The sequence below is a fragment of the Crocodylus porosus genome, unplaced genomic scaffold (genome assembly GCF_001723895.1).
Source record: "Crocodylus porosus isolate Cpor-Errol unplaced genomic scaffold, CroPor_comp1, whole genome shotgun sequence".
NCBI lineage: Eukaryota > Metazoa > Chordata > Crocodylia > Crocodylidae > Crocodylus > Crocodylus porosus.
The window spans coordinates 40,557,310-40,566,797 of NW_017728951.1; the positions used below are offsets into that span (position 1 = coordinate 40,557,310).

Sequence of the window (9,488 nt, forward strand, 5' to 3'; positions counted from 1 at the left end):
CTGACAGGACCTGCCACTGATGAACCCGTGTTGGTTGCCCCTAAGCATGCAGTCCCCAGCTGGCCCCTCATGGATGTGTGCCAGCATAATTTTGTCAAACAGCTTGCCTAGGATCGAGGTAAGACTAACTGGCCTATAGTTTCCTTAGAAAAGTATCCTTCAGACACTTTTGATAAACGAGGTAATTAAATCAATTTTAAGAACTGATGTTGGACCATGCAATTATACATCAGCATAATGGCTGAGAAGGAAAAGCAAACCTCCATCCCTTCATATGAATTGAAAGAAATCCCCTTCTCTCATTACCAAGAATCCTGGTTGTATCTGATTTTAAAAAATCCCCAATTTTCAGTTTTAAAAAAAAGTAACCCCAAATCCACATTTTTCCATGATTTAAATTAAACACCTTTTTAAACCAGAGAAAACCAGGATCCCTGCTCATCACTAACATAATGCCTTGGAAGTAACTGGAAGCCCTGGAGCTGTACACATTCTAAGAGTGCTAAAGATCCAACCCCTATCTTTCCTTCAGTGTCTGGCTACAAATCTTATACTTTATAATTATGAGAAATCCAGCTGAATACCTGACCTAGCCATGAGTGGTAAGAAAGTGAACTTTATGCGTCTCTGCATCTACCTAACCCACTCTGCATAAAAAATATTAGCATATTTTTCAGTAATGATCCTCAATAATAAACCCTGACATGCCTGGGGTCATTACAGTCCAACTGTACATTTACTGGGATGTTTGTTAAAGGATAATGACCATTCTGAGCCCAGCACAGCAGTTATCCCTGCACTCAGGCCTAGCTTTCAGCTTCAGAGCTGGCACTGAATGATCAGTTCAGAAGCAACAAAAAAGTCAGTATCTTTGCAGCCTTCGATAGTTAAATAAAAGGATGACTCTACTCAGGTAAATCTCTTAGCCCAGGGGCAGTGAACTTGGGGCATGCATGCCACTAATGGCATGGGCAGCTTCTGTGTGTGACACCTGGCAGACTGGGGAGGGACAGCCAGCACAGTGGCTGATAGGGCAGGATGCAGAAACCAGAGCAGCAAACCAGACAAGGAGCAGAAAGAAGAGCACCAGATTGGGCAGGAAGCAAGGAGAAAAATAGAGCAGTTGATTAAGCAGGGGAAAAGGATCAGAGTGGCCCTGGGGAGGAGGGGTAGTTTGTGGCAAAAATATTGGCCCCCACTGTCTCAGCAGCTCTAGATAAAGATCTCGTTGATATCCCATGGAGCCCTGTCAATCCTCTCTCAGATGTCTGTGGTATTAACAGGGCTGTGCTGCTAACTTGTTTACTTGGATGTTTAAAATGACTAATTGGAAAAGCAAACAGCCTCTTCATACCATCCCATGTCAGGGAAGCTGCAACCACCACAGTCATAAGTTTTTTTTTGTCCGACACCCTTCTTTCCTTCTCAGATTCAGGCCATTCTATCTCTGTAGTGTAGACAGGCCCTAATGAGGGCCTGTAGCAAGGCAGTTCCATTGAGACTGCCTTTCCTGATGCAGCCTGCAACCACCAGGCAGGAACAAAGGGCAAAGCAGGGTGTCTCTGCCAAGCCAAGCTGAGCACAGGAACGTGTACCCTGTTCTCACGCAAGCCCCCTGCCGTAATTCTTTGATTACTGTTTCATTTCCATTTTGCTCATCATTTTGCTACATTTTACAATGAGGAAGCAGAAAACAGGGCAGGAGAACATACAGCTGCAGCCAGTACTATAAACCTTGAGACTGCAGATGGTAAAAACTGAAATACCTTCTCTCTGGTGACAGCAAGGAGAAAACATGTTTGCATGTAAATTCTGTTTGCATGTAAATATTAGCATCCCTCACTGCTCTTTTTCACAGTAAGAGCTGAAAGTCAGTTCAATACCTTCACCATGCTGTCAGTGATGTTAATCAGAATTAAATTCAGAAACATGGGCATGAGGTTCAACTGTTACAATTTGAGAGAGGTTCCACTCTCCCAAAATCTCCTTTAGGACTGGGGTGTGCAAAGCCACCCCCCAACTCCAGCTATCTACAGTATATAGTTCTTAGTCAAGAACTTACATTGCTGGGTACCCACGTAAGGGCATTTACCTTCTATTCTTTTGTTAACAAGAGTTAACAAGGCTTTCTTAGGTGGTATGTTTTATTGGACCAACTACGGAGGTGGGATGAAGTTAGATAAGCTTTTGAATGCAAGACCTGATTACCGATTTACTTGCCTGGAACCTTCTGAGGAATCAGAGGGAACTCTCTACTCTCTACCAGTTCTGGAAGAATACAGGAAGACAGAAGGGCACTTTATCCAAGCATTTTTCAATAATATCTGGTTTTCTTGGTCCAAGGATTTATTGGGGAATTATGTTCCTTTGACTTAATCCTCCTCTGAATTCAGGGGCACTGTGTCCCACTGGTCTGGCCGGGGGAGACACCAATTACATCCAATAATAATTGGCCTAACAAACCAATACAACTGTTACCAAAGCGCAAAAGAAGAGGGACACTTTGGGCATGTGTCCTAATCTGCTCAAACCTTAAGAGCATGCAATCCTTGTAGGAGATGTTGCTCGATTTCCAGCTATACTGAATGCCTGTGTGAAACTTCAGAAAGGGAGCGTCTCACTAGCGACAAAGAGAGTCCAAGTCAATCATAAAATGCTTGTTCTTTCATATTCTGAACGAAATAGACTCCCAAGTTTTGCTGGATGGGTATGGATGTTCCTGAATGCAGTGGATCAACTTGTCAGAGGCTCAGATTCCTAAGGACATAACACCTCCCTTATTTCCTGTCATCTCACTTATCCTATCTGAGGGGTGACCACCATGTCCTGTGATCAGGAGATTCAAGCAACAGGCTTGCCCTTTCTACCCCGCTTCACTGAACAGAAGGGAAGGAGTATGAGGTCCCAGATTTATCACTAGAACTTGTCAGCAATGTGACAGGATATAGAACATGCAGATAATTTTTTTCACTTGATCAGTGTCAAACTGGTGAGATGGTGCTGTTGTGTAGCAGCTGCTGCAACAGATGCAATAAATGGAAACAAGGTCTTTAATCTGTTCTGGCTGCTGAATGGATAGGTTCTTATTGTCCCTCAGTTGGTTTCCCAGCTCTGGGGCAGACTTTGGCAGTATGGTGAATGCCTAAGCTTAGTGCTTCAGTCAAGTCCTAAGGATAACAAAAAGGCTGTTTTTTCCTGAAGATGCATGTAAGTTCTGACCTGAGTAAATGCTATGACTTTGGTTTCATATTGTGAAAAAGTCTATGTTACTATAGTATTACTATTCCAGTGAGAAGGAAAAGTCAATGGTAACCATGAGGCCCTCTTTCTCTTCTGTATGTTACAAAAGGAAATGCCCCCCGAAATGGAGCTAGCCAGGTCCAAATCATGAGACTACATTTAGCTCAAAGCACAAGCAAAAAAAGGGTAATGCAGGCCAGTAGGCAGCAAAACACTATCAACAGCAAATACAAATAAGAGGCAGGCTGTTGAAGATAGGACATTTCCCAGGCAAAGTCCTCAACTTCACATTCATTTCTACGGTTCCTTCAAAAGGGTCCAGATGCATCAAGTTCCCAGACCAGCTGCAAAGTCCACATGGTACACAGATATATTCTCAGTAAATATGCAGTTAATATGGTTCTTTTCTAAAACTGTAAAGTGCTTAGAGATGGTGCAAAATCTAAAATGGATAAATTAATCAATCAATCTAACACTCTTGTCTTTGGGAACAAGCAACTCTGGAAAAGTCAGTGGAATCATAATTGGCCAAAATCCAGCACTGCGTTTGTATCTTGCCAATTTTGTTGAGATGTAATCCAATTAATCAATTCAAATACTTGAGATAAAAGCTAATTGAAACAACTGCAGTTACTTCTACAGCATGACTATGAAAGGGCACAATGAAGAAATACCGTCTTGTACTTGCTCAGAATAACTCAGGGGACACTTCAGTGGTCTTGAAAATATGGGACCTTGCTAGTGAAATTAGGATAACCCCACAACATTTATAACACAAGGCTAGCACCTCCTGTGAAACAGAGAGAGAAAAAAACTAGAGTTTGCTAGAGGTCTAATCAGGTCAACCAGGGAAAGGGTCAATAGATAACTTTAATTGAACCAACTGGAAAGGCAAAGAAAGAAATAGACAAAAGCTGGAAAAGGGTAAAATATATTAGAAGAGGACATGAATGGTCCCCATATTTCTGATTTTTTTTTGCCTTTTTGCTTCTCAACAGGTAGACCTAGTCTGATAGTAAAGAAGATTCTATTGGATACACAGGAAAGCATTAGCTACACTGTGAATACTGCTGTAAAATAAAGTTTGCACCATTGACTCACTTAGCTGATAACTATAGAGTGGTGTTGGGTTTGGACTTCCCCCAGTAGAAGATGACTTAACCACAGTTAGTCAAAATACCACTACTATTACTACTGGAAAAGTGGTGGAGCTTCTGCCAATTGTAAAGAAATCCTGGATCAGCAATGTGATCCACTGTTTAATTAGTAAAGACAATTTAGATCTTGAAAAGTCTCTGCTTCCCTGTGCAGTCACAAAAGTTTTGCAATCACAAACCAGCTGTACTCTGCAGTGCAGTACCCTGATGCCAGTTTCTGATTATATTACAGTAAAAAACCCTCACAAACGATTTTTTTCTCTGCTTTGTAATTAGGCACAGTGACTAGGATGGCTAATTTTAATACTGGAAGTTTCCCTTAATCTTGAAATTTTGCTACCATCCAAAACATGGACCAATTCTAACCTTACTCTGCCTCATTGTCATCAGAGTTAAAAAAAAACACAAAAAACCCAACAGTGTAGTATTGGATGTTCATCTACCCAATGCCAGAATCATCACCACTGTAAACCTTCCTCTTCCTACTGTTGCTGCTCTGCCAGTGATGTCACACAACTGTATGTACATGGTTTACCACTAATGACACTGTTATTCCCTGCCTCACTGTAAACATACAGCTTCCCATATGAAAGTGGTGCAAAGTACATATGGAATTACACACTGACCAATTTAAATTGGATAGGATGTCTCATGAGTCACTTGCCCATCCTCCTCCACTGAAAATTCTGAACAATTAATTCAGATGATGGTGCTGAAATTTGCAAAAGGAAATGCTCTTTCCACATTTACCATCCTTTAGAAATCCTTTACATATTGGCACAAAGAATTCCTGCCCCAATTCAAGTTCATTCAGTGCCTTTACTAATCCTTGTAGATTTTATTCATGCACAATTGACAGCAACACATATCAAAAGAGTCCACAAGCCCCAGGATTACAATCTGAAACCCACTGTGAAAATGTTATGTGCGGGTAATAGCCTCTCTTCTCCTGCTGCCCTTTGTGGAATTAATGGAGAAGGTTAGTTTGATGCTGCCTTCCGCAGAGATTAAAATGCTTTCCTCAACCACCCTACTTTTTGTACACTGGAACTCAGAAGTACTAGCTGCCTGACAACCTACTCATTTTTCTCTTCCCATTTTTTCAGACCAATCTAATGGCATATACTGGATAAGAACAGCACTACTGGTCTATGCTCCCTTTGTTTCTTTGTAATTTTCAGTGCAACTGAAGCTGTAGAAGTCTACTTATATGAAGCAATCTGAGAGACCCTTAGAGCTGAGAATGTTCATTAGGTCCTCTGATGAAAAGGCTCTTCATCCAGGCATCTCCAGCACAGACACAAGCGCAAATCATCTCTCCTGTAGCCAAGCAAAGAATCTAGGAACCTTTCAACTGGGATGTGACATGACTGTATTGCCTCTAAACTTCTGCCACTAAAATAGGACTGTCATTTTTAAAGTTTTATCTGAAAACATGCAAGTGTCAAGGGCCTGAACTTTAGTGGGCTTTGAATCAGGAACTCAGAGAGGAATGGTGTAACTCTGCAATACCACAGAGGTTCAGCACCCAGGCACAAACTCACCACTTTTTACTATATCACTTAGATGAACCACAGAATGCTAACAGCATCCCTCTCCTTCTATCTCTACGTAGATGCAGACAGAATTGATAGAGAACACACAAGGCATTCCTTTCACCGCAGAATTTCCTGTTAATTATTTTTATAACAACTCCTGACATTTCAGTCAAAGCTGGAGAATTAGTGTGCTGGGAGCTGTGCAAAAACACAAACACAAATTGGTAGATATGTTTCCTGGAGAGGGTTCTCACAGCTGTTGGGCACAGTGCCACTTCAAGAGGCTCAGAAACTCTTCAGCTGGAATTTTTTTTTTAAACTCTTAGGAACATGTATAATCCACATCCTCCCAGTTCTTTTTCTATCCAGTTCAAGTCTGAATTAATGGACGCTGAACAATTGCCCAACGTGTTACCCAGAAGGCATGCAGGTCATAACTCCATTCAGGAATTAAAAAAAAACAAAACAACCAAAACCAAAACAAATATTTAGCAACAAGTCTACAACCTTCTTGTGTGGTGCCCAATCCCCACCTCCCCATCTCCCTTTAAGAAGGGCACCAGAAATTCCCTTCTTATGCAATTTAACTTCCATTCTCAGGCACACTGACAGCTCTGCTACTGAGGGCAACAATGTAACACTATGTCCTTTCCAAATCATTCTGTGCAACTAAAAAGAGATGTTAAATAAGAGAAACTTTATTGGCTCAATTCAAGTCCAACCTCCTTCCCTAACCTGGTCCCCTGCCTCTTACTTTGAGGCGAGAGCGTGGAAGAAATGGAACTGAGTGACATATTCTTTTCCCCCTCACTTAGAAGTGGAGGTGTCTGCACAAAGCAAATCCAAAGACCTTACACTCACCTCCAGCGACACACTGCAGAATGGGAGCTGCTTGCTAGAGACTTCTCTCCCCCACACAACTTTCTGTTTTAAAATAAATAAGAGAGGAACATTGTTATAAAAGGTGTTCCATTCTCCCCTTCCTAAAGTCAACTCTCAACAGTGTTTGTAAATATTTGCTTAGCAAGAGCACTTTCACTCTCCAGAAACAAAGTAACAATTACATTATAGTAACTACTTTATGAGGGCAGAATAAGGCACTGAAAACACCTCATTTGCAGTGACTGGACAGCTATCGAGGCTGCATGGTAGAGTTGCATTTCTGCGCAGAACAGAGTGAGACAGAGTAGGATGAGCTGAGAATGACAAATGCCAAAGAAACAAGAGGACAAATGCTAAAGATTTGTCTGGATGCAGAGAGAAAATACAAAGAAAAGAAGGAAAAAATGTGGTGAGTTGACAGACTCTCCTGTAATTCCAATGGGATTTCTCATCTCCTGTCTAATAATACTTCTGCTACCTTTAACATGATCAATAAAGTGAACTATTAAGTCTTTGCCCCCTTTCTTTTGGCTACATATAATTCAATTCAGTCAGGCTTCATTGGTATGACAAACTATACACAGACCATGAAAGCACAGGAAAGAATTAGATCATAATGTATATACAGAAGCATGAATGATCAACCCAGGACTGGTGACACGCCTTGCTTCACCCAACTACCTATCCAGGTGTCATTCAGATGATAAAAATGTTGCTTTGTGAAGTTAATTTAAACAGAAGAAACTTCAGCACATATGGAACAGGTGGCAGCTTGCCGGTGAGAGTACTGGACACAGTCACTAGAGCACAGATGGGGGCACTTGTAATAGGACAGAAATACCAGGGTTATCTACTGCACCTGCTGGGCAGCCTCTAGAGGCAGAGCTTCCACTGCAGATCTGCAACAATGGTGGAAGAAAGGCTGCTCTCCTGAAACACCCTGGAGCTCCAACAGGTGCTGATTCAGCAAGGCACAGCAACTCCAATCCTGCGTTGACCAGGGGGTTGGACTAAATGACCTCCTGAAGTCCTGAAGTCCCTTCCAACCCTAATTTTCTATGATTCTAACTTCCCCGGGATGGGGAGTAACTTTAATTATTTCGTACCCAAATAGCAACCAAACAGGAAATGGACTTGTGCTGTTCTATAACTGAATAAACTATCCTAGGATGGGCACTTCCTTCTGCATTCTCAGGCAGCAAACTCATGGAAAGTATGTGGGAGACTCCCCTCTTCCACCAATGTTGTAATATGGGCACCTTAAAGGCTTTAGTCTCAAGAATTCTCCTTGGCATGTTGGTATGCCCAAACTCCATCTCGCCTGCTGATTACTAATCCATACACACAAGGCCATTTTGCTAGGCTCTAGACATTTACCAGAAGACTACTGAGCACTATTAGGAATGCCCTATTCCTTTAGAGGTAAATAAGCCATTTCCCTGGGCAGATCAGATGGTGTCAGATCAGAGCAGCAGGCAAAACAATTAGATATGATAGCAAAATGATTACTGCTCAGTCCCAAAGGCTGGGCCATCAATGTCACTGCAAAGGAAACTGATTTAAAACCAATGAAAAGGAAACACTTTTCCATACAATGCCCAATAAAGCCATGGAACTCACTGCCATTATATGTAACAGAGTCAAGAGCTTAATTATTATTCACATGGCTACTGCAGCAATATGTCTACTGCATGCTAGGACCTCTTTTTGCTAAGCACAGCACATGGATTCAGAAAAACAACAGACCCTACCCCAAACAGTATTAAGATTAGACATGTATATGACTAATAAGCATATCAGACAGCCAATCAGCTCAAATTTAGCTGAAAAATATAACTTTGCTAGGGGTGAACATGGCCTGGATTTAGCATATCTATGAACCCCTGAACAGTGGGAGTTGGAAAGCTGCTGTCCTTAGAGGCAGATTAAGCCCTGACAGCCCACAGCAAAGGTGCCTGCATCTCACTCTCCAGTCTCTGGTGCAGGTTATAGTTCATAGCTCTTATCTGGTCTGGCAAGTTTTGCCTTCGATGTACACCATGTATTTTAAAAAGCTGATGGAGAAGAATTATTCCCAGGCTGCTGATGAATCCTAGACGGCTTAACAGTAGACAAGGGCTGTTGCTGTACAATAGATCACAGAAACAGCGAAGACATGAAGAGAAGAGTGTGGGGCTGTGATTACAGCTTATTTTCCAACTTTAAAAAATACAACTCTCCAGCATGTACAAAAGCTGAAACAATATTCATTAAGAAAGACAGTGGACTCCTTCCCTTAAACAGCCTCACTACCTCCCATGCATGCCAAATCTCTTCTCAGCCTTTCCCCTAAACAACTAGTAGATGTCCAGAGCTGGAAAGCAGGTATTTAATAGGAGTTCAAATGCAGAAAAGTAGAGAGAGGCCTTGCAAAAGTGGTCAGGAAGCCTGTACCATGCACAGAGTGTCACATCCAAGGGATGAAGGTGATTGTGGGAGAAGTTGACAAAAAGGTGAACAAAGCTGAAAAACATGAGCAGAACAGGAGTGATGGAGCAACAAGAAGTTCACCAAGTTGAATAACTGGGAAGGGGTAAGGCTTTAGAAGGTATACCAAGAAATTTCAATTTGACTTGGCTGTAAATAGGTGGGTGATCCAGGCTGACCTGGACAAGCTCAGCAAATGGGCAGA

The 9,488-nt window shown here is 41.9% G+C and overlaps 1 protein-coding gene across 5 annotated transcripts in view; it reads right to left on the reverse strand.

Moving 5' to 3' along the window:
• The window catches only part of NDST2 (N-deacetylase and N-sulfotransferase 2), a 242,766-nt gene that overhangs the window by 81,941 nt on the left and 151,337 nt on the right, over nucleotides 1-9,488 (reverse strand). Inside the window, exon 1 of one of the 5 annotated variants that reach the window (XM_019555959.1) lies at nucleotides 6,797-6,842. The exons of the other annotated variants lie outside the window; for them this stretch is intronic. The gene's annotated coding sequence lies outside the window, so the exon portion shown is untranslated. Of the gene's footprint in view, nucleotides 1-6,796; nucleotides 6,843-9,488 lie in introns of those variants that run through there. 5 annotated transcript variants of the gene reach the window in all.